General features: G+C 50.1%; 1 protein-coding gene across 2 annotated transcripts in view; it reads left to right on the forward strand.

Moving 5' to 3' along the window:
- The window catches only part of LOC135565763 (zinc finger protein 135-like), an 88,013-nt gene that overhangs the window by 2,714 nt on the left and 60,684 nt on the right, over positions 1-24,615 (forward strand). The window contains exons 3-4 of one of the 2 annotated variants that reach the window (XR_010461841.1): positions 23,007-23,095; positions 23,257-23,830. The exons of the other annotated variant lie outside the window; for it this stretch is intronic. The gene's annotated coding sequence lies outside the window, so the exon portion shown is untranslated. Of the gene's footprint in view, positions 1-23,006; positions 23,096-23,256; positions 23,831-24,615 lie in introns of those variants that run through there. 2 annotated transcript variants of the gene reach the window in all.

A 24,615-nucleotide genomic window follows, 5' to 3' on the forward strand; every position in this document is an offset into this window, starting at 1 on the left:
ACCGTAGTGTACGTGTAGGTATGTACGGCAGGACCAAATCGGAAAGATGGGTAGGAGCAAGCCCATGTGATGCTTTGTTGGTTAGCAGCATCATTTTTGGACAGAAAGTTTCCGATTTTTGCAATGTTACGTAGATGGAAAAAAGCTGTCCTTGAAACAGTCTTGATATGTTCTTCAAAAGAGAGATCAGGGTCCAGAGTGACACCGAGGTCCTTCACAGTTTTTTTTGAGACGACTGTACAACCATCAAGATTAATTGTCAGATTCAACAGAAGATCTCTTTGTTTCTTGGGACCTAGAACAACCATCTCTGTTTTGTCTGAGTTTAAAAGTAAAACATTTGCCGCCATCCACTTCCTTATGTCTGAAACACAGGCTTCCAGGGAGGGCAATTTTGGGGCTTCACCATGTTTCATTGAAATGTACAGCTGTGTGTCATCCGCATAGCAGTGAAAGTTTACATTGTGTTTTCGAATAACATCCCCAAGAGGTAAAATATATAGTGAAAACAATAGTCGTCCTAAAACGGAACCTGATTTGATGTACTAGAATACTAGATTTGATGTACCTAGCAACACGCATAGTAGGGATCTACTAGATTTGATGTACCTAGCAACACGCATAGTAGGGATCTACTAGATTTGATGTACCTAGCAACACGCATAGTAGGGATCTACTAGATTTGATGTACCTAGCAACACGCATAGTAGGGATCTACTAGATTTGATGTACCTAGCAACACGCATAGTAGGGATCTACTAGATTTGATGTACCTAGCAACACGCATAGTAGGGATCTACTAGATTTGATGTACCTAGCAACACGCATAGTAGGGATCTACTAGATTTGATGTACCTAGCAACACATATAAAGACTAAGATGGCGCCAAAGAACATCGTTTTACATTCTAACAACCGATTGTGCAATTTTGTTCATTTGTTTTGTATATTGTGTAACTTCTTTTTTTTAACTTATTTTGTACATAATGTTGCTGCTACCGTCTCTTATGACCAAAAATAACTTCTGGACATCAGAACAGCGATTACTCACCACGGACTGGAAGAAGTGTTTTCCTTTTGATGAGTCTGACGAGAAGGATATCCTGCTTTCACTGGAACAGGCCCAGATTCAAAAAAATAAAATAAAATTGATGACATACGATTTAAGATGATCAACCAACGTGACATTAAAAACTGTAACATCTTATGTTTCACCGAGACGTGGCTGAACGACGAAACGGACAATATAGAGCTGGCGTGATTTTCCATGTACTGGCAGAACAGAGACGCTACCTCTGGTAAGACGAGGGGTGGGGGTGTGTGTCTTTTTGTCAATAACAGCTGGTGCGCGATGTCTAATATTAAAGAAGTCTCAAGGTATTGCTCGCCTGAGGTAGAGTACCTTATGATAAGCTGTAGACCACACTATCTACCAAGGGAGTTCTGATCTGTATTATTTGTAGCCGTCTACACAGACCGACGCTGGCACTAAGACCGCACTCAGCCAGCTGTATAAGGCCATCAGCAAACAATAAAATGCTCTCCCAGAAGCTGCGCCCCTAGTGGCCGGGGACTTTAATGCAGGAAACTTAAATCAGTTTTACCACATTTTACCAGCATGTCACATGTGCAACCAGAGAAAAAAAAATCATAGACCACCTTTACTCCACACACAGACATGTGTACAAAGCTCTCCCTCGCCCTCCATTTGGCAAATCTGATCATACTTCTATCCTCCTGATTCCTGCTTACAAGCAAAAATGACAAACAAAACCTTTAAACAGGTCAACATTCATAAAGCCGCTGGGCCAGACGGATTACCAGAGCGTGTACTCAAGGCATTACCAGAGCGTGTACTCTAGGCGTTACCAGAGCGTGTACTCTAGGCGTTACCAGAGCGTGTACTCTAGGCGTTACCAGAGCGTGTACTCTAGGCATTACCAGAGCGTGTACTCAAGGCATTACCAGAGCGTGTACTCTAGGCGTTACCAGAGCGTGTACTCTAGGCGTTACCAGAGCGTGTACTCTAGGCGTTACCAGAGCGTGTACTCTAGGCGTTACCAGAGCGTGTACTCTAGGCGTTACCAGAGCGTGTACTCTAGGCATTACCAGAGCGTGTACTCTAGGCGTTACCAGAGCGTGTACTCTAGGCGTTACCAGAGCGTGTACTCTAGGCGTTACCAGAGCGTGTACCTAGGCGTTACCAGAGCGTGTACTCAGGCATTACCAGCTGTACTCTAGGCGTTACCAGAGCGTGTACCTAGGCGTTACCAGAGCGTACTCTAGGCGTTACCAGAGCGTGTACTCTAGGGTTACCAGAGCGTGTACTCTAGGCGTTACCAGAGCGTGTACTCTAGGCGTTACCAGAGCGTGTACTCTAGGCGTTACCAGAGCGTGTACTCTAGGCGTTACCAGAGCGTGTACTCTAGGCGTTACCAGAGGGTAGTGCGTACAGCCCAGTACATCACTGTGGCCAAGCTTCCTGCCATCCAGGACCTCTATACTAGGTGGTGTCAGAGGAAAGCCCATAAAATTGTCAGAGACTCCAGTCACCCAAGTTATAGACTGTTTTCTCTGCTACCGCACGGCAATCGATACCGGAGCGCCAAGTCTAGGACCAAAAGGCTCCTTAACAGCTTCTACCCCCAAACCATAAGACTGCAGAACAACTAATAAAATGGCCACCAGACTATTTACATTGACCCCCCCCCCCCCCCCCCCCTCCATTTGTACACTGCTGCAACTTGCTGTTTATTATCTATGCATAGTCACTTCACCCCCACCTACATGTACAAATGACCTCTAACCTGTAACCTGTACCCCCACACACTGACTTGGTACCGGTGCCCCCTGTATATAGCCTCCACATTGACTCTGTACCGGTACGACCCTGTATATAGCCTCCACATTGACTCTGTACCGTAATACCCTGTATATAGCCTCCACATTGACTCTGTACCGGTACCCCCTGTATATATCCTCCACATTGACTCTGTACCGTAATACCCTGTATATAGCCCCCACATTGACTCTGTACCGTAATACCCTGTATATAGCCTCCACATTGACTCTGTACCAGAACCCCCTGTATATAGCCTCCACATTGACTCTGTACCGGTACCCCCTGTATATAGCCTCCACATTGACTCTGTACCAGAACCCCTGTATATAGCCTCCACATTGACTCTGTACCAGAACCCCTGTATATAGCCTCCACATTGACTCTGTACCAGAACCCCTGTATATAGCCTCCACATTGACTCTGTACCAGAACCCCCTGTATATAGCCTCCACATTGACTCTGTACCACCCCCTGTATATAGCCTCCACATTGACTCTGTACCAGAACCCCTGTATATAGCCTCCACATTGACTCTGTACCAGAACCCCCTGTATATAGCCTCCACATTGACTCTGTACCAGAACCCCCTGTATATAGCCTCCACATTGACTCTGTACCAGAACCCCCTGTATATAGCCTCCACATTGACTCTGTACTGGTACCCCTGTATATAGCCTCCACATTGACTCTGTACTGTACCCATTGAGTACCCCCTGTATATAGCCTCCACATTGACTCTGTACCAGAACCCCCTGTATATAGCCTCCACATTGACTCTGTACCAGAACCCTGTATATAGCCTCCACATTAACTCTGTACCAGAACCCCCTGTATATAGCCTCCACATTGACTCTGTACCGTAATACCCTGTATATAGCCTCCACATTGACTCTGTATATAGTACATTTACTCTGTACCCCCTGTATATAGCCTCCACATTGACTCTGTACCGTAACACCCTGTATATACCCCCTGTATATATCCTCCACATTGACTCTGTACCGTAACACCCTGTATATAGCCCCACATTGACTCTGTACCGTAACCCCTGTATATAGCCTCCACATTGACTCTGTACTGGTACCCCCTGTATATAGCCTCCACATTGACTCTGTACCGGTACCCCCTGTATATAGCCTCCACATTGACTCTGTACCAGTAAACCCTGTATATAGCCTCCACATTGACTCTGTACCAGAACCCCCTGTATATAGCCTCCACATTGACTCTGTACCAGAACCCCCTGTATATAGCCTCCACATTGACTCTGTACCGTAATACCCTGTATATAGCCTCCACATTGACTCTGTACCAGAACCCCCTGTATATAGCCTCCACATTTACTCTGTACCGTAACACCCTGTATATAGCCCCCACATTGACTCTGTACCGTAACACCCTGTATATAGCCTCCACATTTACTCTGTACCGTAACACCCTGTATATAGCCTCCACATTGACTCTGTACTGGTACCCCCTGTATATAGCCTCCACATTGACTCTGTACCAGAACCCCTGTATATAGCCTCCACATTGACTCTGTACCAGTACCCCCTGTATATAGCCTCCACATTGACTCTGTACCAGAACCCCCTGTATATAGCCTCCACATTGACTCTGTACCAGAACCCCTGTATATAGCCTCCACATTGACTCTGTACCGGTACCCCCTGTATATAGCCTCCACATTGACTCTGTACCCCCGGTACCCCCTGTACCAGTGCCCCCTGTATATAGCCTCCACATTGACTCTGTACCGTAATACCCTGTATATAGCCTCCACATTGACTCTGTACCAGTACCCCCTGTATATAGCCTCCACATTGACTCTGTACCGTAATACCCTGTATATAGCCTCCACATTGACTCTGTACCAGTACCCCCTGTATATAGCCTCCACATTGACTCTGTACTGGTACCCCCTGTATATAGCCTCCACATTGACTCTGTACCAGTACACCCTGTATATAGCCTCCACATTGACTCTGTACCAGTACCCCCTGTATATAGCCTCCACATTGACTCTGTACCTGTACCCCTGTATATAGCCTCCACATTGACTCTGTACCAGTACCCCCTGTATATAGCCTCCACATTGACTCTGTACCAGTACCCCCTGTATATAGCCTCCACATTGACTCTGTTCCGTAACACCCTGTATATAGCCTCCACATTGACTCTGTACCGTAACACCCTGTATATAGCCTCCACATTGACTCTGTACCAGTACCCCCTGTATATAGCCTCCACATTGACTCTGTACCGTAACACCCTGTATATAGCCTCCACATTGACTCTGTACCGTAACACCCTGTATATAGCCTCCACATTGACTCTGTACCGTAACACCCTGTATATAGCCTCCACATTGACTCTGTACCGTAATACCCTGTATATAGCCTCATTATTGTTATTCTTATTGTGTTACTTTTTGTAATTTTTAAATGTAATTTATTTGGTAAATATTTTTTGAACCCTTCTTGAACTGCACTGTTGGTTAAGGGCTTGCATTTCACTGTAAAGTTTGTGGCGAAATCTGCACGGAGCCTTCACCGTGCACACGGAGCCTTCACCGTGCACACGGAGCCTTCACCGTGCGCTGCCACTTTAAGAGCGCATGAGCAGTAAGGAAGGAGGCGATAAAGAGAGTTCGTTCAGCTCTTTGGGGAGGGGCTCTTGGGTGGCGCGACAGTTTGATTGTGTGTGCTGTGCTGCAGAAGTTTTGTTTGTTTTCAGCGTTTGTAGTTTATAAAGTATTTAACTCAATCATCGGTGTGACCGCTCTAGGTCGAGGTTGTTATGGATCGCATGGATTAGTAGCAACATTGTTGCAAAGCTTTGACATACAAACCAACAAACCATCGGACGGTCAGACAGTACACCGGCCTGAAGACCACAGCTAAGATCTCTCTTGTTCTCTTTCTCTCTTTCTCTTCCCTCTATCGTTCCAGTGCTTTACCCTGCAACAGACCCTCTATCGTTCCAGTGCTTTACCCTGCAACAGACCCTCTATCGTTCCAGTGCTTTACCCTGCAACAGACCCTCTATCGTTCCAGTGCTTTACCCTGCAACAGACCCTCTATCTTTCCAGTGCTTTACCCTGCAACAGACCCTCTATTTCTCTCCCCTCTATCGTTCCAGTCCTTTACCCTGCAACAGACCCTCTATTTCTCTCCCCTCTATCGTTCGTCCTTTACCCTGCAACAGACCCTCTATCGTTCCAGTGCTTTACCCTGCAACAGACCCTCTATCGTTCCAGTCCTTTACCCTGCAACAGACCCTCTATCGTTCCAGTGCTTTACCCTGCAACAGACTCTCTATTTTTCCAATGCACTTCCCATTGAAGTTCATTAGAGCTGGACTATTATTGCCCTGCCAGAAGTATTTTGATGGACATTTTAGTTAAAAGGGAGGTTGCTTGCAAGTTGTGTATTGTTATGTGAACTGTATTGAGGTGAAGTGTACTAATGACATGTGGCCGAGAAGATTGTGGACATTTTTAAGGCCTTTGTTGTGTCGATGAACACCCCCCACATTCATACCCTCTGCACTCATCCACTAGAAAATAATACAGATTATTGTAAATCCTCTGTTGATGACTGGGGTCGTTCTTGTATGAAGTTGCTGTTGAATTACTCTGCCATTATTAGTATTAGTATTATTGTCTGAGGTATTCTGGGTGGGGTTACCCCTGTGCTGATGAGGTATTCTGGGTGGGGTTACCCCTGTGCTGATGAGGTATTCTGGGTGGGGTTACCCCTGTGCTGATGAGGTATTCTGGGTGGGGTTACCCCTGTGCTGATGAGGTATTCTGGGTGGGGTTACCCCTGTGCTGATGAGGTATTCTGGGTGGGGTTACCCCTGTGCTGATGAGGTATTCTGGGTGGGGTTACCCCTGTGCTGATGAGGTATTCTGGGTGGGGTTACCCCTGTGCTGATGAGGTATTCTGGGTGGGGTTACCCCTGTGCTGCTGAGGTATTATGGGTGGGGTTACCCCTGTGCTGATGAGGTATTCTGGGTGGGGTTACCCCTGTGCTGATGAGGTATCCTGGGTGGGGTTACCCCTGTGCTGATGAGGTATTCTGGGTGGGGTTACCCCTGTGCTGATGAGGTATTCTGGGTGGGTTTACCCCTGTGCTGCTGAGGTATTCTGGGTGGGGTTACCCCTGTGCTGCTGAGGTATTCTGGGTGGGGTTACCCTGTGCTGATGAGGTATTCTGGGTGGGGTTACCCCTGTGCTGATGAGCTATTCTGGGTGGGGTTACCCCTGTGCTGCTGAGGTATTCTGGGTGGGGTTACCCCTGTGCTGCTGAGGTATTCTGGGTGGGGTTACCCCTGTGCTGATGAGGTATTCTGGGTGGGGTTACCCCTGTGCTGATGAGGTATTCTGGGTGGGGTTACCCCTGTGCTGATGAGGTATTCTGGGTGGGGTTACCCTGTGCTGCTGAGGTATTCTGGGTGGGGTTACCCCTGTGCTGCTGAGGTATTCTGGGTGGGGTTACCCCTGTGCTGCTGAGGTATTCTGGGTGGGGTTACCCCTGTGCTGCTGAGGTATTCTGGGTGGGGTTACCCCTGTGCTGATGAGGTATTCTGGGTGGGGTTACCCCTGTGCTGCTGAGGTGTTCTGGGTGGGGTTACCCCTGTGCTGATGAGGTATTCTGGGTGGGGTTACCCCTGTGCTGTGTGTTTTATATGGTGTGTATTCTCTTTTCTCTCCACTGGCTATCTGGTAAACAGGCTACACTCTAGGCAGTCTCTTCTGCTGATGTGTGTGGGTCTGGTAGTGGTACTCTCTCTATTCTACTCTTCTCCTTTCGGCATGGTTAATACCTGCCCGGCGCCCGAACACAATCTTTATCTTTACCCCTCTAATAAATACCGCTACAAGTTTACACTCATTGTATTCGGTGCATGTGACAAATAAAGTTTTGATTTGATATAATAGGGATCTACTAGATTTGATGTCCCTAGCAACACTCATACTAGGGATCTACTAGATTTGATGTCCCTAGCAACACGCATAATAGAGATCTACTAGATTTGATGTCCCTAGCAACACTCATACTAGGGATCTACTAGATTTGATGTCCCTAGCAACACTCATACTAGGGATCTACTAGATTTGATGTCCCTAGCAACACGCATAGTAGAGATCTACTAGATTTGATGTCCCTAGCAACACGCATAATAGAGATCTACTAGATTTGATGTCCCTAGCAACACGCATAGTAGAGATCTACTAGATTTGATGTCCCTAGCAACACGCATAATAGAGATCTACTAGATTTGATGTCCCTAGCAACACGCATAATAGGCCGGATACGGAGACAGAGAAGATGTATAATGGTGGATGGAGGGGCGGCAGGGTAGCCTAGTGGTTAGAGGGGAGGGGCGGCAGGGTAGCCTAGTGGTTAGAGGGGAGGGGCGGCAGGGTAGCCTAGTGGTTAGAGGGGAGGCGGCAGGGTAGCCTAGTGGTTAGAGGGAGGGGCGGCAGGGTAGCCTAGTGGTTAGAGGGAGGGGCGGCAGGGTAGCCTAGTGGTTAGAGGGGAGGGGCGGCAGGTAGCCTAGTGGTTAGAGGGGAGGGGCGGCAGGGTAGCCTAGTGGTTAGAGGGGAGGGCGGCAGGGTAGCCTAGTGGTTAGAGGGAGGGGCGGCAGGTAGCCTAGTGGTTAGAGTGGAGGGGCGGCAGGGTAGCCTAGTGGTTAGAGTGGAGGGGCGGCAGGTAGCCTAGTGGTTAGAGGGAGGGCGGCAGGGTAGCCTAGTGGTTAGAGGGGAGGGCGGCAGGGTAGCCTAGTGGTTAGAGGGGAGGGCGGCAGGGTAGCCTAGTGGTTAGAGGGGAGGGCGGCAGGGTAGCCTAGTGGTTAGAGGGGAGGGCGGCAGGGTAGCCTAGTGGTTAGAGTGGAGGGCGGCAGGTAGCCTAGTGGTTAGAGTGGAGGGCGGCAGGGTAGCCTAGTGGTTAGAGTGGAGGGGCGGCAGGTAGCCTAGTGGTTAGAGGGGAGGGGCGGCAGGGTAGCCTAGTGGTTAGAGGGGAGGGCGGCAGGTAGCCTAGTGGTTAGAGGGAGGGGCGGCAGGGTAGCCTAGTGGTTAGAGGGAGGCGGCAGGGTAGCCTAGTGGTTAGAGTGGAGGGGCGGCAGGGTAGCCTAGTGGTTAGAGGGGAGGGGCGGCAGGTAGCCTAGTGGTTAGAGGGGAGGGGCGGCAGGTAGCCTAGTGGTTAGAGGAGGGCGGCAGGGTAGCCTAGTGGTTAGAGGGGAGGGGCGGCAGGTAGCCTAGTGGTTAGAGTGGAGGGCGGCAGGTAGCCTAGTGGTTAGAGTGGAGGGCGGCAGGGTAGCCTAGTGGTTAGAGGGGAGGCGGCAGGGTAGCCTAGTGGTTAGAGTGGAGGGGCGGCAGGTAGCCTAGTGGTTAGAGTGGAGGGGCGGCAGGGTAGCCTAGTGGTTAGAGGGAGGGCGGCAGGTAGCCTAGTGGTTAGAGGGGAGGGGCGGCAGGGTAGCCTAGTGGTTAGAGGGGAGGGCGGCAGGGTAGCCTAGTGGTTAGAGGGGAGGGCGGCAGGTAGCCTAGTGGTTAGAGGGGGAGGGCGGCAGGGTAGCCTAGTGGTTAGAGGGGGAGGGCGGCAGGGTAGCCTAGTGGTTAGTGCGTAGGTATATAGCCTGTATATAGCCTCCACATTGACTCTGTACCGTAATACCCTGTATATAGCCTCCACATTGACTCTGTACCAGTACCCCCTGTATATAGCCTCCACATTGACTCTGTACCGTAATACCCTGTATATAGCCTCCACATTGACTCTGTACCGTAATACCCTGTATATAGCCTCCACATTGACTCTGTACTGGTACCCCCTGTATATAGCCTCCACATTGACTCTGTACCGGTACCCCCTGTATATAGCCTCCACATTCACTCTGTACCGGTACCCCCTGTATATAGCCTCCACATTGACTCTGTACCGGTACCCCCTGTATATAGTCTCCACATTGACTCTGTACTGGTACCCCCTGTATATAGCCTCCACATTGACTCTGTACCGGTACCCCCTGTATATAGCCTCCACATTGACTCTGTACCGGTACCCCCTGTATATAGCCTCCACATTCACTCTGTACCGTAATACCCTGTATATAGCCTCCACATTGACTCTGTACCGTAATACCCTGTATATAGCCTCCACATTGACTCTGTACCGTAATACCCTGTATATAGCCTCCACATTGACTCTGTACCGTAATACCCTGTATATAGCCTCCACATTGACTCTGTACCGGTACCCCCTGTATATAGCCTCCACATTGACTCTGTACCAGTACCCCCTGTATATAGCCTCCACATTGACTCTGTACTGGTACCCCCTGTATATAGCCTCCACATTGACTCTGTACCTGTACCCCCTGTATATAGCCTCCACATTGACTCTGTACCAGTACCCCCTGTATATAGCCTCCACATTGACTCTGTACCGGTACCCCCTGTATATAGCCTCCACATTGACTCTGTACCGTAATACCCTGTATATAGCCTCCACATTGACTCTGTACCGGTACCCCCTGTATATAGCCTCCACATTGACTCTGTACTGGTACCCCCTGTATATAGCCTCCACATTGACTCTGTACCGGTACCCCCTGTATATAGCCTCCACATTGACTCTGTACTGGTACCCCCTGTATATAGCCTCCACATTGACTCTCTACCGGTACCCCCTGTATATAGCCTCCACATTGACTCTGTACTGGTACCCCCTGTATATAGCCTCCACATTGACTCTGTACCGGTACCCCCTGTATATAGCCTCCACATTGACTCTGTACCGTAATACCCTGTATATAGCCTCCACATTGACTCTGTACCGTAATACCCTGTATATAGCCTCCACATTGACTCTGTACCGTAATACCCTGTATATAGCCTCCACATTGACTCTGTACCGTAATACCCTGTATATAGCCTCCACATTGACTCTGTACCGGTACCCCCTGTATATAGCCTCCACATTGACTCTGTACCAGTACCCCCTGTATATAGCCTCCACATTGACTCTGTTCCGTAACACCCTGTATATAGCCTCCACATTGACTCTGTACCGTAATACCCTGTATATAGCCTCCACATTGACTCTGTACCGTAATACCCTGTATATAGCCTCCACATTGACTCTGTACCGGTACCCCCTGTATATAGCCTCCACATTGACTCTGTACCAGTACCCCCTGTATATAGCCTCCGCATTGACTCTGTACTGGTACCCCCTGTATATAGCCTCCACATTGACTCTGTACCGTAACACCCTGTATATAGCCTCCACATTGACTCTGTACCGTAACACCCTGTATATAGCCTCCACATTGACTCTGTACCGTAACACCCTGTATATAGCCTCCACATTGACTCTGTACCGGTACCCCCTGTATATAGCCTCCACATTGACTCTGTACTGGTACCCCCTGTATATAGCCTCCACATTGACTCTGTACCGTAACACCCTGTATATAGCCTCCACATTGACTCTGTACCGGTACCCCCTGTATATAGCCTCCACATTGACTCTGTACCGTAACACCCTGTATATAGCCTCCACATTGACTCTGTACCGTAATACCCTGTATATAGCCTCCACATTGACTCTGTACCGGTACCCCCTGTATATAGCCTCCACATTGACTCTGTACCGTAACACCCTGTATATAGCCTCATTATTGTTATTCTTATTGTGTTACTTTTTGTAATTTTTAAATGTAATTTATTTGGTAAATATTTTTTGAACCCTTCTTGAACTGCACTGTTGGTTAAGGGCTTGCATTTCACTGTAAAGTTTGTGGCGAAATCTGCACGGAGCCTTCACCGTGCACACGGAGCCTTCACCGTGCGCTGCCACTTTAAGAGCGCATCAGCAGTAAGGAAGGAGGCGATAAAGAGAGCTCATTCAGCTCTTTGGGGAGGAGCTCTTGGGTGGCGCGACAGTTTGATTGTGTGTGCTGTGCTGCAGAAGTTTTGTTTGTTTTCAGCGTTTGTAGTTTATAAAGTATTTAACTCAATCATCGGTGTGACCGCTCTAGGTCGAGGTTGTTATGGATCGCATGGATTAGTAGCAACATTGTTGCAAAGCTTTGACATACAAACCAACAAACCATCGGACGGTCAGACAGTACACCGGCCTGAAGACCACAGCTAAGATCTCTCTTGTTCTCTTTCTCTCTTTCTCTTCCCTCTATCGTTCCAGTGCTTTACCCTGCAACAGACCCTCTATCGTTCCAGTGCTTTACCCTGCAACAGACCCTCTATCGTTCCAGTGCTTTACCCTGCAACAGACCCTCTATCGTTCCAGTGCTTTACCCTGCAACAGACCCTCTATCTTTCCAGTGCTTTACCCTGCAACAGACCCTCTATCTTTCCAGTGCTTTACCCTGCAACAGACCCTCTATTTCTCTCCCCTCTATCGTTCCAGTCCTTTACCCTGCAACAGACCCTCTATTTCTCTCCCCTCTATCGTTCGTCCTTTACCCTGCAACAGACCCTCTATCGTTCCAGTGCTTTACCCTGCAACAGACCCTCTATCGTTCCAGTCCTTTACCCTGCAACAGACCCTCTATCGTTCCAGTGCTTTACCCTGCAACAGACTCTCTATTTTTCCAATGCACTTCCCATTGAAGTTCATTAGAGCTGGACTATTATTGCCCTGCCAGAAGTATTTTGATGGACATTTTAGTTAAAAGGGAGGTTGCTTGCAAGTTGTGTATTGTTATGTGAACTGTATTGAGGTGAAGTGTACTAATGACATGTGGCCGAGAAGATTGTGGACATTTTTAAGGCCTTTGTTGTGTCGATGAACACCCCCCACATTCATACCCTCTGCACTCATCCACTAGAAAATAATACAGATTATTGTAAATCCTCTGTTGATGACTGGGGTCGTTCTTGTATGAAGTTGCTGTTGAATTACTCTGCCATTATTAGTATTAGTATTATTGTCTGAGGTATTCTGGGTGGGGTTACCCCTGTGCTGATGAGGTATTCTGGGTGGGGTTACCCCTGTGCTGATGAGGTATTCTGGGTGGGGTTACCCCTGTGCTGATGAGGTATTCTGGGTGGGGTTACCCCTGTGCTGATGAGGTATTCTGGGTGGGGTTACCCCTGTGCTGATGAGGTATTCTGGGTGGGGTTACCCCTGTGCTGATGAGGTATTCTGGGTGGGGTTACCCCTGTGCTGATGAGGTATTCTGGGTGGGGTTACCCCTGTGCTGATGAGGTATTCTGGGTGGGGTTACCCCTGTGCTGCTGAGGTATTATGGGTGGGGTTACCCCTGTGCTGATGAGGTATTCTGGGTGGGGTTACCCCTGTGCTGATGAGGTATCCTGGGTGGGGTTACCCCTGTGCTGATGAGGTATTCTGGGTGGGGTTACCCCTGTGCTGATGAGGTATTCTGGGTGGGTTTACCCCTGTGCTGCTGAGGTATTCTGGGTGGGGTTACCCCTGTGCTGATGAGGTATTCTGGGTGGGGTTACCCCTGTGCTGATGAGGTATTCTGGGTGGGGTTACCCCTGTGCTGATGAGGTATTCTGGGTGGGTTTACCCCTGTGCTGCTGAGGTATTCTGGGTGGGGTTACCCCTGTGCTGATGAGGTATTCTGGGTGGGGGTTACCCCTGTGCTGATGAGCTATTCTGGGTGGGGTTACCCCTGTGCTGCTGAGGTATTCTGGGTGGGGTTACCCCTGTGCTGCTGAGGTATTCTGGGTGGGGTTACCCCTGTGCTGATGAGGTATTCTGGGTGGGGTTACCCCTGTGCTGATGAGGTATTCTGGGTGGGGTTACCCCTGTGCTGATGAGGTATTCTGGGTGGGGTTACCCCTGTGCTGCTGAGGTATTCTGGGTGGGGTTACCCCTGTGCTGCTGAGGTATTCTGGGTGGGGTTACCCCTGTGCTGCTGAGGTATTCTGGGTGGGGTTACCCCTGTGCTGCTGAGGTATTCTGGGTGGGGTTACCCCTGTGCTGATGAGGTATTCTGGGTGGGGTTACCCCTGTGCTGTGTGTTTTATATGGTGTGTATTCTCTTTTCTCTCCACTGGCTATCTGGTAAACAGGATACACTCTAGGCAGTCTCTTCTGCTGATGTGTGTGGGTCTGGTAGTGGTACTCTCTCTATTCTACTCTTCTCCTTTCGGCATGGTTAATACCTGCCCGGCGCCCGAACACAATCTTTATCTTTACCCCTCTAATAAATACCGCTACAAGTTTACACTCATTGTATTCGGTGCATGTGACAAATAAAGTTTTGATTTGATATAATAGGGATCTACTAGATTTGATGTCCCTAGCAACACTCATACTAGGGATCTACTAGATTTGATGTCCCTAGCAACACGCATAATAGAGATCTACTAGATTTGATGTCCCTAGCAACACGCATAATAGAGATCTACTAGATTTGATGTCCCTAGCAACACGCATAGTAGAGATCTACTAGATTTGATGTCCCTAGCAACACGCATAATAGAGATCTACTAGATTTGATGTCCCTAGCAACACGCATAATAGGCCGGATACGGAGACAGAGAAGATGTATAATGGTGGATGGAGGGGCGGCAGGGTAGCCTAGTGGTTAGAGGGGAGGGGCGGCAGGGTAGCCTAGTGGTTAGAGGGGAGGCGGCAGGGTAGCCTAGTGGTTAGAGGGGAGGGCGGCAGGGTAGCCTAGTGGTTAGAGGGGAGGGCGGCAGGGTAGCCTAGTGGTTAGAGGGGAGGGGCGGCAGGTAGCCCAGTGGTTAGAGGGGGAGGGGCGGCAGGGTAGCCTAGTGGTTAGAGGGGGGGGCGGCAGGGTAGCCTAGTGGTTAGAGGGGAGGGCGGCAGGTAGCCTAGTGGTTAGAGTGGAGGGGCGGCAGGGTAGCCTAGTGGTTAGAGTGGAGGGGCGGCAGGTAGCCTAGTGGTTAGAGGGAGGGGCGGCAGGGTAGCCTAGTGGTTAGAGGGAGGGGCGGCAGGTAGCCTAGTGGTTAGAGGGGAGGGGCGGCAGGGTAGCCTAGTGGTTAGAGGGGAGGGGCGGCAGGGTAGCCTAGTGGTTAGAGGGGAGGGCGGCAGGGTAGCCTAGTGGTTAGAGGGGAGGGCGGCAGGGTAGCCTAGTGGTTAGAGGGGAGGGGCGGCAGGGTAGCCTAGTGGTTAGAGTGGAGGGCGGCAGGTAGCCTAGTGGTTAGAGTGGAGGGGCGGCAGGGTAGCCTAGTGGTTAGAGGGGAGGGCGGCAGGTAGCCTAGTGGTTAGAGGGGAGGGGCGGCAGGGTAGCCTAGTGGTTAGAGGGGAGGGGCGGCAGGGTAGCCTAGTGGTTAGAGGGGAGGGGCGGCAGGTAGCCTAGTGGTTAGAGGGGAGGGGCGGCAGGGTAGCCTAGTGGTTAGAGGGGAGGGGCGGCAGGGTAGCCTAGTGGTTAGTGCGTAGGTATATAGCCTGTATATAGCCTCCACATTGACTCTGTACCGTAATACCCTGTATATAGCCTCCACATTGACTCTGTACCAGTACCCCCTGTATATAGCCTCCACATTGACTCTGTACCGTAATACCCTGTATATAGCCTCCACATTGACTCTGTACCGTAATACCCTGTATATAGCCTCCACATTGACTCTGTACTGGTACCCCCTGTATATAGCCTCCACATTGACTCTGTACCGGTACCCCCTGTATATAGCCTCCACATTCACTCTGTACCGGTACCCCCTGTATATAGCCTCCACATTGACTCTGTACCGGTACCCCCTGTATATAGTCTCCACATTGACTCTGTACTGGTACCCCCTGTATATAGCCTCCACATTGACTCTGTACCGGTACCCCCTGTATATAGCCTCCACATTGACTCTGTACCGGTACCCCCTGTATATAGCCTCCACATTGACTCTGTACCGTAATACCCTGTATATAGCCTCCACATTGACTCTGTACCGTAATACCCTGTATATAGCCTCCACATTGACTCTGTACCGTAATACCCTGTATATAGCCTCCACATTGACTCTGTACCGTAATACCCTGTATATAGCCTCCACATTGACTCTGTACCGGTACCCCCTGTATATAGCCTCCACATTGACTCTGTACCAGTACCCCCTGTATATAGCCTCCACATTGACTCTGTACTGGTACCCCCTGTATATAGCCTCCACATTGACTCTGTACCTGTACCCCCTGTATATAGCCTCCACATTGACTCTGTACCAGTACCCCCTGTATATAGCCTCCACATTGACTCTGTACCGGTACCCCCTGTATATAGCCTCCACATTGACTCTGTACCGTAATACCCTGTATATAGCCTCCACATTGACTCTGTACCGGTACCCCCTGTATATAGCCTCCACATTGACTCTGTACTGGTACCCCCTGTATATAGCCTCCACATTGACTCTGTACCGGTACCCCCTGTATATAGCCTCCACATTGACTCTGTACTGGTACCCCCTGTATATAGCCTCCACATTGACTCTCTACCGGTACCCCCTGTATATAGCCTCCACATTGACTCTGTACTGGTACCCCCTGTATATAGCCTCCACATTGACTCTGTACCGGTACCCCCTGTATATAGCCTCCACATTGACTCTGTACCGTAATACCCTGTATATAGCCTCCACATTGACTCTGTACCGTAATACCCTGTATATAGCCTCCACATTGACTCTGTACCGTAATACCCTGTATATAGCCTCCACATTGACTCTGTACCGTAATACCCTGTATATAGCCTCCACATTGACTCTGTACCGGTACCCCCTGTATATAGCCTCCACATTGACTCTGTACCAGTACCCCCTGTATATAGCCTCCGCATTGACTCTGTACTGGTACCCCCTGTATATAGCCTCCACATTGACTCTGTACCGTAATACCCTGTATATAGCCTCCACATTGACTCTGTACCGGTACCCCCTGTATATAGCCTCCACATTGACTCTGTACCTGTACCCCCTGTATATAGCCTCCACATTGACTCTGTACCAGTACCCCCTGTATATAGCCTCCACATTGACTCTGTACCAGTACCCCCTGTATATAGCCTCCACATTGACTCTGTTCCGTAACACCCTGTATATAGCCTCCACATTGACTCTGTACCGTAACACCCTGTATATAGCCTCCACATTGACTCTGTACCGTAACACCCTGTATATAGCCTCCACATTGACTCTGTACTGGTACCCCCCTGTATATAGCCTCCACATTGACTCTGTACCGTAACACCCTGTATATAGCCTCCACATTGACTCTGTACCGGTACCCCCTGTATATAGCCTCCACACTGACTCTGTACCGGTACCCCCTGTATATAGCCTCCACATTGACTCTGTACCGGTACCCCCTGTATATAGCCTCCACATTGACTCTGTACCGGTACCCCCTGTATATAGCCTCCACATTGACTCTGTACCGGTACCCCCTGTATATAGTCTCCACATTGACTCTGTACCGGTACCCCCTGTATATAGCCTCCACATTGACTCTGTACCGTAACACCCTGTATATAGCCTCCACATTGACTCTGTACCGTAATACCCTGTATATAGCCTCCACATTGACTCTGTACCGTAATACCCTGTATATAGCCTCCACATTGACTCTGTACCGTAATACCCTGTATATAGCCTCATTATTGTTATTCTTATTGTGTTACTTTTTGTAATTTTTAAATGTAATTTATTTGGTAAATATTTTTTGAACCCTTCTTGAACTGCACTGTTGGTTAAGGGCTTGCATTTCACTGTAAAGTTTGTGGCGAAATCTGCACGGAGCCTTCACCGTGCGCTGCCACTTTAAGAGCGCATCAGCAGTAAGGAAGGAGGCGATAAAGAGAGCTCATTCAGCTCTTTGGGGAGGAGCTCTTGGGTGGCGCGACAGTTTGATTGTGTGTGCTGTGCTGCAGAAGTTTTGTTTGTTTTCAGCGTTTGTAGTTTATAAAGTATTTAACTCAATCATCGGTGTGACCGCTCTAGGTCGAGGTTGTTATGGATCGCATGGATTAGTAGCAACATTGTTGCAAAGCTTTGACATACAAACCAACAAACCATCGGACGGTCAGACAGTACACCGGCCTGAAGACCACAGCTAAGATCTCTCTTGTTCTCTTTCTCTCTTTCTCTTCCCTCTATCGTTCCAGTGCTTTACCCTGCAACAGACCCTCTATCGTTCCAGTGCTTTACCCTGCAACAGACCCTCTATCGTTCCAGTGCTTTACCCTGCAACAGACCCTCTATCGTTCCAGTGCTTTACCCTGCAACAGACCCTCTATCTTTCCAGTGCTTTACCCTGCAACAGACCCTCTATCTTTCCAGTGCTTTACCCTGCAACAGACCCTCTATTTTCTCTCCCTCTATCGTTCCAGTCCTTTACCCTGCAACAGACCCTCTATTTCTCTCCCTCTATCGTTCGTCCTTTACCCTGCAACAGACCCTCTATCGTTCCAGTGCTTTACCCTGCAACAGACCCTCTATCGTTCCAGTCCTTTACCCTGCAACAGACCCTCTATCGTTCCAGTGCTTTACCCTGCAACAGACTCTCTATTTTTCCAATGCACTTCCCATTGAAGTTCATTAGAGCTGGACTATTATTGCCCTGCCAGAAGTATTTTGATGGACATTTTAGTTAAAAGGGAGGTTGCTTGCAAGTTGTGTATTGTTATGTGAACTGTATTGAGGTGAAGTGTACTAATGACATGTGGCCGAGAAGATTGTGGACATTTTTAAGGCCTTTGTTGTGTCGATGAACACCCCCCACATTCATACCCTCTGCACTCATCCACTAGAAAATAATACAGATTATTGTAAATCCTATGTTGATGACTGGGGTCGTTCTTGTATGAAGTTGCTGTTGAATTACTCTGCCATTATTAGTATTAGTATTATTGTCTGAGGTATTCTGGGTGGGGTTACCCCTGTGCTGATGAGGTATTCTGGGTGGGGTTACCCCTGTGCTGATGAGGTATTCTGGGTGGGGTTACCCCTGTGCTGATGAGGTATTCTGGGTGGGGTTACCCCTGTGCTGATGAGGTATTCTGGGTGGGGTTACCCCTGTGCTGCTGAGGTATTCTGGGTGGGGTTACCCCTGTGCTGCTGAGGTATTCTGGGTGGGGTTACCCCTGTGCTGCTGAGGTATTCTGGGTGGGGTTACCCCTGTGCTGATGAGGTATTCTGGGTGGGGTTACCCCTGTGCTGATGAGGTATTCTGGGTGGGGTTACCCCTGTGCTGATGAGGTATTCTGGGTGGGGTTACCCCTGTGCTGATGAGGTATTCTGGGTGGGGTTACCCCTGTGCTGATGAGGTATTCTGGGTGGGGTTACCCCTGTGCTGATGAGGTATTCTGGGTGGGGTTACCCTGTGCTGATGAGGTATTCTGGGTGGGGTTACCCCTGTGCTGATGAGGTATTCTGGGTGGGGTTACCCTGTGCTGATGAGGTATTCTGGGTGGGGTTACCCCTGTGCTGATGAGGTATTCTGGGTGGGGTTACCCCTGTGCTGATGAGGTATTCTGGGTGGGGTTACCCCTGTGCTGATGAGGTATTCTGGGTGGGGTTACCCCTGTGCTGCTGAGGTATTCTGGGTGGGGTTACCCTGTGCTGCTGAGGTATTATGGGTGGGGTTACCCCTGTGCTGATGAGGTATCCTGGGTGGGGTTACCCCTGTGCTGATGAGGTATTCTGGGTGGGGTTACCCCTGTGCTGATGAGGTATTCTGGGTGGGTTTACCCTGTGCTGCTGAGGTATTCTGGGTGGGGTTACCCTGTGCTGATGAGGTATTCTGGGTGGGGTTACCCCTGTGCTGATGAGGTATTCTGGGTGGGGTTACCCCTGTGCTGATGAGGTATTCTGGGTGGGTTTACCCCTGTGCTGCTGAGGTATTCTGGGTGGGGTTACCCCTGTGCTGATGAGGTATTCTGGGTGGGGTTACCCCTGTGCTGATGAGGTATTCTGGGTGGGGTTACCCCTGTGCTGATGAGCTATTCTGGGTGGGGTTACCCCTGTGCTGCTGAGGTATTCTGGGTGGGGTTACCCCTGTGCTGCTGAGGTATTCTGGGTGGGGTTACCCCTGTGCTGATGAGGTATTCTGGGTGGGGTTACCCCTGTGCTGCTGAGGTATTCTGGGTGGGGTTACCCCTGTGCTGATGAGGTATTCTGGGTGGGGTTACCCCTGTGCTGATGAGGTATTCTGGGTGGGGTTACCCCTGTGCTGATGAGGTATTCTGGGTGGGGTTACCCCTGTGCTGCTGAGGTATTCTGGGTGGGGTTACCCCTGTGCTGCTGAGGTATTCTGGGTGGGGTTACCCCTGTGCTGCTGAGGTATTCTGGGTGGGGTTACCCCTGTGCTGATGAGGTATTCTGGGTGGGGTTACCCCTGTGCTGATGAGGTATTCTGGGTGGGGTTACCCCTGTGCTGATGAGGTATTCTGGGTGGGGTTACCCCTGTGCTGTGTGTTTTATATGGTGTGTATTCTCTTTTCTCTCCACTGGCTATCTGGTAAACAGGCTACACTCTAGGCAGTCTCTTCTGCTGATGTGTGTGGGTCTGGTAGTGGTACTCTCTCTATTCTACTCTTCTCCTTTCGGCATGGTTAATACCTGCCCGGCGCCCGAACACAATCTTTATCTTTACCCCTCTAATAAATACCGCTACAAGTTTACACTCATTGTATTCGGTGCATGTGACAAATAAAGTTTTGATTTGATATAATAGGGATCTACTAGATTTGATGTCCCTAGCAACACTCATACTAGGGATCTACTAGATTTGATGTCCCTAGCAACACGCATAATAGAGATCTACTAGATTTGATGTCCCTAGCAACACTCATACTAGGGATCTACTAGATTTGATGTCCCTAGCAACACTCATACTAGGGATCTACTAGATTTGATGTCCCTAGCAACACGCATAGTAGAGATCTACTAGATTTGATGTCCCTAGCAACACGCATAATAGAGATCTACTAGATTTGATGTCCCTAGCAACACGCATAATAGGCCGGATACGGAGACAGAGAAGATGTATAATGGTGGATGGAGGGCGGCAGGGTAGCCTAGTGGTTAGAGGGGAGGGCGGCAGGGTAGCCTAGTGGTTAGAGGGGAGGGCGGCAGGGTAGCCTAGTGGTTAGAGGGGGGGAGGGCGGCAGGGTAGCCTAGTGGTTAGAGGGGAGGGGCGGCAGGGTAGCCTAGTGGTTAGAGGGGAGGGGCGGCAGGGTAGCCTAGTGGTTAGAGGAGGGGCGGCAGGTAGCCTAGTGGTTAGAGGGGAGGGGCGGCAGGGTAGCCTAGTGGTTAGAGGGGAGGGGCGGCAGGTAGCCTAGTGGTTAGAGTGGAGGGGCGGCAGGGTAGCCTAGTGGTTAGAGTGGAGGGCGGCAGGTAGCCTAGTGGTTAGAGGGGAGGGGCGGCAGGGTAGCCTAGTGGTTAGAGGAGGGGCGGCAGGTAGCCTAGTGGTTAGAGGGGAGGGGCGGCAGGGTAGCCTAGTGGTTAGAGGGGGGGCGGCAGGGTAGCCTAGTGGTTAGAGGGGAGGGGCGGCAGGGTAGCCTAGTGGTTAGAGGGGAGGCGGCAGGGTAGCCTAGTGGTTAGAGTGGAGGGGCGGCAGGTAGCCTAGTGGTTAGAGTGGAGGCGGCAGGGTAGCCTAGTGGTTAGAGTGGAGGGGCGGCAGGTAGCCTAGTGGTTAGAGGGGAGGGGCGGCAGGGTAGCCTAGTGGTTAGAGGGGAGGGCGGCAGGTAGCCTAGTGGTTAGAGTGGAGGGGCGGCAGGGTAGCCTAGTGGTTAGAGGGGAGGGCGGCAGGGTAGCCTAGTGGTTAGAGTGGAGGGGCGGCAGGTAGCCTAGTGGTTAGAGTGGAGGGCGGCAGGGTAGCCTAGTGGTTAGAGGGGAGGGCGGCAGGTAGCCTAGTGGTTAGAGGGGAGGGCGGCAGGTAGCCTAGTGGTTAGAGGGGAGGGGCGGCAGGGTAGCCTAGTGGTTAGAGGGGAGGGGCGGCAGGTAGCCTAGTGGTTAGAGTGGAGGGGCGGCAGGTAGCCTAGTGGTTAGAGTGGAGGGCGGCAGGGTAGCCTAGTGGTTAGAGGGGAGGGGCGGCAGGGTAGCCTAGTGGTTAGAGTGGAGGGGCGGCAGGTAGCCTAGTGGTTAGAGTGGAGGGGCGGCAGGGTAGCCTAGTGGTTAGAGGGGAGGGCGGCAGGTAGCCTAGTGGTTAGAGGGGGAGGGCGGCAGGGTAGCCTAGTGGTTAGAGGGGAGGGGCGGCAGGTAGCCTAGTGGTTAGAGGGGAGGGGCGGCAGGGTAGCCTAGTGGTTAGAGGGAGGGCGGCAGGTAGCCTAGTGGTTAGAGTGGAGGGGCGGCAGGGTAGCCTAGTGGTTAGAGGGGAGGGGCGGCAGGGTAGCCTAGTGGTTAGTGCGTAGGTGGTGGAAGGGTAGCCTAGTGGTTAGAGTGGAGGGGCGGCAGGGTAGCCTAGTGGTTAGAGTGTAGAGGCGGCAGGGTAGCCTAGTGGTTAGAGTGTAGAGGCGGCAGGGTAGCCTAGTGGTTAGAGCGTTGGACTAGTAACCGGAAGGTTGCAAGTTCAAACCCCCGAGCTGACAAGGTACAAATCTGTCGTTCTGCCCCTGAACAGGCAGTTAACCCTAGGCCGTCATTGAAAATAAGAATTTGTTCTTCACTGACTTGCCTCGTAAAATACAAAATAATAATGGTGGATGTAGGGGCCTGATGGTGGATGTAGGGGCCTAAGATGTAGGGGCCTGATGGTGGATGTAGGGGCCTAAGATGTAGGGGCATAATGGTGGATGTAGGGGCCTAATGGTGGATGTAGGGGCCTAATGGTGGATGTAGGGGCCTAATGGTGGATGTAGGGGCCTAATGGTGGATGTAGGGGCCTAATGGTGGATGTAGGGGTATAATGGTGGATGTAGGGGCCTAATGGTGGATGTAGGGGCCTAATGGTGGATGTAGGGGCATAATGGTGGATGTAGGGGCCTAATGGTGGATGTAGGGGCCTAATGGTGGATGTAGGGGCCTAATGGTGGATGTAGGGGCATAATGGTGGATGTAGGGGTATAATGGTGGATGTAGGGGCATAATGGTGGATGTAGGGGTATAATGGTGGATGTAGGGGCCTAATGGTGGATGTAGGGGTATAAGGCTGAGAGAGCAATGGTGGAGTGATTCAAGAGTTCTTTTGGGTCCAAACTGCTGCAGAAGACCCTTGACCACCGCCAGCTGTCCTGCTAGGTTCCTGGGAGATGCAGCTTTCCCTCCACATGAGAACCTCATGCGCCCAGATCCAGGTATGTTCAATCTAATTTCCCTTGTATGTATTCACCTCTATGAGAAATGCCATTTTATTAAGGCTTTTGGAATATAGTTTCTAGAAAATGGTATGATGTTTTTTTTTTTAAATGTAAAAATAATAATAATAAAATTAAAATCAAATGTATCTCATTCACAGGTGTCTCAATATACCTGGGCGTACCTTGAACCTTCACCACACTCGTTCTCGCAGGCAGAGAATGCATTCGGCATTATGGCTTCGATGAGGATTCTTGGTCGTCCAATCGAGTGTACCCCTGAAAAGGCTAAGGACGTGTGACCCTCCACAACTACCTTTCTTCCATAGATGAAGCTCATCAGCCAAACAGAAATTACCAAAAAATATGTGGACACCTGCTGATTGAACATCTCATTCCAAAATCATGGACATTAATATTAATATGGAGTTGGTCCCCCCTTTGCTGCTATAACAGCCTCCACTCTTCTGTGAAGGCTTTCCACTAGATGTTGGAACATTGCTGCTATAACAGTCTCCACTCTTCTGGGAAGGCTTTCCACTAGATGTTGGAACATTGCTGCTATAACAGCCTCCACTCTTCTGGGAAGGCTTTCCACTAGATGTAGGAACATTGCTGCGGGGATTTGCTTCCATTCAGCCACAAGCATTAGTGAGGTCGGGCACTGATGTTGGGCGATTAGACCTGGCTTGCAGTCAGCATTCCAATTCATCACATTTGCTGACAACCCTCCCTCTTCCCCCAGGACATTGCCATGGCAAGAAGGGTTAGAAGACAACCCATTGCCCCCAGGACATTGCCATGGCAAGAAGGGTTAGAAGAGGACAACTCATGTTGGGCCAGCCAATCAGAACAGGCCTTTGTTTTGCCTGCTCACACACACCCCTTGATGGACGCACTGTGAACGAAAGTACTTTGTACTAAAATGTAGAGTTTTAATCTTGTTTTAATCTTGTTAATAAATTGAAACCTGCTTTTTCTGGGCTGTCTCTTTCTCTGGGCTGTCTCTTTCTCTGGGCTGTCTCTTTCTCTGGGCTGTCTCTTTTCTGGGCTGTCTCTTTTTCTGGGCTAATCTTTCTCTGGGCTGTCTCTTTCTCTGGGCTGTCTCTTTCTCTGGGCTGTCTCTTTCTCTGGGCTGTCTCTTTTTCTGGGCTGTCTCTTTTCTGGGCTGTCTCTTTTCTCTGGGCTGTCTCTTTCTCTGGGCTGTCTCTTTCTCTGGGCTGTCTCTTTCTCTGGGCTGTCTCTTTCTCTGGGCTGTCTCTTTCTCTGGGCTGTCTCTTTTTCTGGGCTGTCTCTTTCTCTGGGCTGTCTCTTTCTCTGGGCTGTCTCTTTCTTGTCTCTTTCTCTGGGCTGTCTCTTTCTCTGGGCTGTCTCTTTCTCTGGGCTGTCTCTTTTCTCTGGGCTGTCTCTTTTCTCTGGGCTGTCTCTTTCTCTGGGCTGTCTCTTTCTCTGGGCTGTCTCTTTCTCTGGGCTGTCTCTTTTTCTGGGCTGTCTCTTTCTCTGGGCTGTCTCTTTCTCTG

This window comes from Oncorhynchus nerka, linkage group LG9b (genome assembly GCF_034236695.1).
Source record: "Oncorhynchus nerka isolate Pitt River linkage group LG9b, Oner_Uvic_2.0, whole genome shotgun sequence".
NCBI lineage: Eukaryota > Metazoa > Chordata > Actinopteri > Salmoniformes > Salmonidae > Oncorhynchus > Oncorhynchus nerka.